A 5,203-nucleotide genomic window follows, 5' to 3' on the forward strand; every position below is an offset into this window, starting at 1 on the left:
CGTTGTGCGGTGTGTTTGTGCAGTGTGTTTGTGCGAGGTGTCTGTGTGATGTGCCTTTTCAAAGGAAAACGCATCGACAGCAGAAAGCAAGTTGTAGCGGGTTCCCTGCAGAAGTGTGAAGTTATTGTGGGAGTGAAGTCGAGCGTTCAGACGGTTTTCAACATCAGCATGGCTCTGAGAAACAGGCCAGGGGAGATTCTACAGCCAGGAATACTGCAGGATGCAGAGCGTTACTGCGGAGCGTTTGGGGTCAGCCTCAGTGTGCTTAGACCCCTCATTTAAACCCCGGGACCACAAAGTGCCTCAGCGGGATCAGTGGAATACGCACGGGCTGCTCCAGCGGTTCTGTGGTCTGAGGTTTAAACTCCCACTGAACACACTGCTCACTGCTGTGCTTACATCATCCCACCAGCAGGGGGCGCTGTGGCCTCTCCTGAGGACCTGGGGCTCACAGCAGCCAGGGTCTGCATCCGGAACCGCATACAAGCACACTACTCAGACTAAATATCAGACTGATTTTCACTGAAACGTAGTATGAGTGGTATGCTCAGTACGTGATTTTGTGATGTCGGACACAGCCATTAACATTCATTAATTGGTTTAAAAGTTCCCTCAGAATGTTGTAAGGTGTAATGGTAATTTACTGAGGGGTTCTGTGGAATTAAGGGTTTTTTATTAAGACCCAGGGCTTGATAGGGCTCAGATGAATCTCTTTGTGCAGGAAGCTTCGGCAGGAGGTACCGTACTGTTAAGTGACCCATAAACTGAATATTAAAATACCTGAAAAATAATCTTCCCCAGCCTCTTGGCTTTCACGTCTGCCCTGTTCTCGATCAGGGAATCGGATCTGTGTGCCTGCGTGCTGCAGCTTTGATAATCGTTGCCGTAGTAACGCTCCTGTCCGCAGAGAATGACGCGGCAACATCAGTCGGAGCGTCCCGCTGCTCCGTGCGTTCAAGCCTTTCAGGTGTGATGTCACAAGCATTAGAACGTGATCGGAATGTTAGAATCAACTGAGCGTTCTGATGCCACCGGCAGGGTTCTAGAACACTGACCGAGAACGCTGAGAGAAAGAACATTCCAAAGGAACTCTACTCCCCACACGGAAAAAAAAGTTAAAATGGAGGCAGGTTTTTTTTGCAGACGGTGGAGCAGACTCAGTCATTTTAGTCATTTGGCAGACGCCAAATGGCAGTCGGCCGTGCTGTGTCGCCGTGGTGATGTATGGGACGGTAACGATGCGCTGACCCTCGTGACTGATTAGCGGCACAGTGATAATTGTCTCCTTGAGGGGGAGCTGGTCATTACGGTGTCATTAGCGTGCGGAAGGCTTTAATCCCGCTCTGCGCCCGGGAGCGCTCTGTCACTGCGGAACGTCGCTCCGCGCTCCACAGGAATCCCGCGGGAATAACGGTGCAGTGGTTAGTGATCTGCTCGACTGGAAAGTGTTTAAAATGCTGTAGACACGGGGCGACATGGCTCAGGCAGTAAGAGCAGTCGCCTGGCAGTCGGAGGGTTGCCGGTTCGATCCCCCGCCCGGGCTGTGTTGAAGTGTCCCTGAGCAAGACACCTAACTGCCAAATGCTCCTGACAAGCTGGTCGGCCTTGCATGGCAGCCAATCGCCGTCGGTGTGTGAGTGTGTGAGTGTGCGTATGAATGGGTGAATGAGAAGCATCAATTGTACAGCGCTTTGGATAAAGGCGCTATTTAAATGCCAACCATTTACCATTTAAAAACCCAGCAGGGAACACGGGGGAGGGCCTGGTGCCACTGTGTCTGACTGGGAGCTCCATCAGAACGGGAGAAATGAGCAGACTGAACCAAGCTGAGAGAGGATGGCCACATCAGCCGTGGCAGCGGGCAGACAGCGTCTCTGTGACTCTGTGTGGCTCAGGACTGCCCTGGGACATTACATTACATTAATGGCATTTTATCCAGAGCAACGTACAGTTGATTAGACTAAGCAGGAGACAATCCTCCCCTGGAGCAATGCAGGGTTAAGGGCCTTGCTCAAGGGCCCAACAGCTGTGCGGATCTTATTGTGGCTGCACCGGGATTAGAACCACCGACCTTGCGGGTCCCAGTCCTGGTTTCCATGGTGTCCGCTGAGTCACAGTGGAGATGGGTTCTGTCTGCATGACCTCGCCCGTGATGCACAGACAGGACACACACACACGCATGCAGACGTGACACGGATCCCAAAGCCACACCGCAGGCGTTGCCTGGCAACGTGGAGCAGCTGCCGGTCCCATTGGTGGATTCTGTTTGACTCAGACTGCGGTTTATAAAGCGCACGCGGCGTGGCCAATCTCAGGGTCACCGTGACGACCGGCGATGATGACCGCGCCGCTGTTCCGTCCCGCTGGGCTCTGACCCCTGACCCCTGACCCCTGACCCAGCCCCCTCTCCTCGCGTCTGATTGGGACAGACGGACAGACCCTGAGAGACACACACCTCCCGCTTCCCCGTAATTACCTCCCTGTTCCTCCCCGTGACGATCTGACCTCGCTCTGCGCTCCACCAATCACAGACGCAGCCTGCGTCACGTGACCCAGAGCCATTAGTTCACTCCAGTTAAATTCATCTTTGTGGCCTGATATTATTATTATCTTTTTTGAAAGACTCCAGATTTCATTCACAAAATGTAAATGAGTGACTCATTCCCTCTCAGCTCACACACACACACACACCGACCCTCACATACAGACTCTCACACAGAGATACAGACACACACACATAGACACACACACAGACTCTCACACAGAGATACAGACACACACACATAGACACACACATAGACTCTCACACACAGAGATACAGACACACACCGACCCTCACACACATACTCTCATACACAGACTCTCATACACAGAGACACTGACACACACAGACTCTCACACACAGAGATACCGACACACACAGACTCTCATACACAGAGATACAGACACACACACACTCTCATACACAGAGACACTGACACACACAGACTCTCACACACAGAGATACAGACACACACAGACTCTCATACACAGAGATACAGACACACACAGACTCTCATACACAGAGACACTGACACACACAGACTCTCATACACAGAGACACAGACACACACAGACTCTCACACACAGAGATACAGACACACACAGACTCTCATACACAGAGACACAGACACACACAGACTCTCACACACAGAGATGCAGACACACAGACTCTCACACACAGAGGCACTGACACACACACTCTGCTCTCTCTGACAGGAGCTGTCGTGGGGGGGGATCTGAGGCGCTGCTGTGTGGTTTCACGGCGTTGTGGAGGACACACCTGTCTGTGGTCCTGTGTACTGAATGACTCACGTTCAGAGCCTTCAGCGCATGTAGCAGGACCAGGGTAAATGCTGAATTCTGCTCAGTATAGATGGAGTAAAAGGACTTGATGTGTCGGGGTCACGTTGCTCTTGATCTGTGTTGCACTGCACTGTGATTTGAGATGAAACTGTCATTCTGTCAGGCCTGTGCACCTCCTGTCCTTTATCCTGTCCTGCAGTAGTCTTCCTCCGTCCTCTTCACTTCCACAAGCTCAGACCTGATGACCTCTCTCCATAGGCTCCAAATAAGAGATTATTGTTCCCTCACTGAGAGAGAGGGAGAGAGAGAGAGGTAGGGAGAGAGAGGGAGAGAAAGGTAGAGAGAGAGAGAGGTAGGGAGAGAGAGAGGGAGCGAGAGAGGTAGAGAGAAAGAGGGAGAGAGATGTAGGGAGAGAGAGAGAGAGGGAGAGAGAGGTAGAGAGAGAGAGAGAGGGAGAGAGAGGGAGAAAGAGAGGGAGCTATATTTAGATTCCTCCGTCTGGGCCGGAATACCAGTCGGGAATGAGTCAACAGCCTCTACAGGAAGTGGACCGATGACATTCCCAACAGGAATAATTATAAAAGCAGCTCATTTATAACTAGTGACATTCCCAACAGGAATAATTATAAAAGCAGCTCATTTATAACTAGTGACATTCCCAGCAGTAATGGTTATAAACAGCTCATTTATATTTGCTCTCTTGCTTTGGCCTGAGTCACACATAGTAAATAGCCTGTCCTTATCTACTAAACAGGTGTACGCTGCATTTAGTGGGCATACTCTTCTATAAGCTAAAAGCTGGGATTGATACATATTATGGGCTAATGTGATTTCTCTGCCCTGTATGCGCTGGTTTTCATTTCAAACACGATCACTGCCCTGAATTCATTTTAATTTGGCCTTGTCTCATTGTCGACTGAAGAAGTGTGTAATGTGCTGAAGAAGTCCTGTGAAAGATGTTGTTTGTTGAGTGATTTACAGAGAAAGATGCAGGTCCAGGGGGTACGCACCTGGTCACTGAAACTAACGAGTCAAACCTGCATGCCATGAAGAGACCAGTCTGAGACTCCCCCTCTCTCTCTCCCTCTCTCTCTCCCTCTCTCTCTCTCTCTCTCTCTCTCCCTCTCTCCCTCTCTCTCAAACGCTCACTGTGAATGAAGGAATCTATTTGTGTTGTAACCTTGAATGTACTTGGCTTAAAGAGGGCTGCATTCACAGGTCGACAGAACAGCGTTCAGTTCATATTTCACACAGATATCACAGAACGATATCACAGCAGGATATAAACGTAATAAATGTGTATTTTTTATATATATTTTTTATTTTGTCGTGTGTTGTCCCACACAGAGAAAGGTGAGTGGCTGCCACTAGAGGGCGCTCTGACCGCAGTGCAGAGCCAGGGGGAGGAGTCTGGTTTGGTTTCCATGGTTGCGCAGTGATTGTGAGTGATGAAAGGCAGAGGACAGCAGGCAGCAGGTGGGGGGGGTGATGACAGCCCTGGTCTCAGACACACCGCCCCGCCTCTCTCCCTCCCAGCGTTTAATTAGAGACCACAGACATATCCCAGGGGGCAGTGGGCTGACCGAACATCAGCCATGACCTCTGGGTTTCCGTTTAAGGGACGTTGGTCTAACGAGAGTCGAAACTGCGATTGGATTTGGATTTATTTACTGCATTTGGACGTGGGCTTCGGTCCAGGTGTGCAAGGCGATAGCGGGGGCCCAGGGCAGTGACCTTGGCTCTCTCTCAAGTTCAAATGCAAATTCAAATGCTTTATTGCAGGGGTGTCAAACTGATTCCCCAGGGCGCTGCAGGTTTTTGTGGTTTCTTTTCAATGAGCTACGAATACTGCATTCGT

This window comes from Conger conger, chromosome 19 (assembly GCF_963514075.1).
Source record: "Conger conger chromosome 19, fConCon1.1, whole genome shotgun sequence".
Lineage (NCBI taxonomy): Eukaryota > Metazoa > Chordata > Actinopteri > Anguilliformes > Congridae > Conger > Conger conger.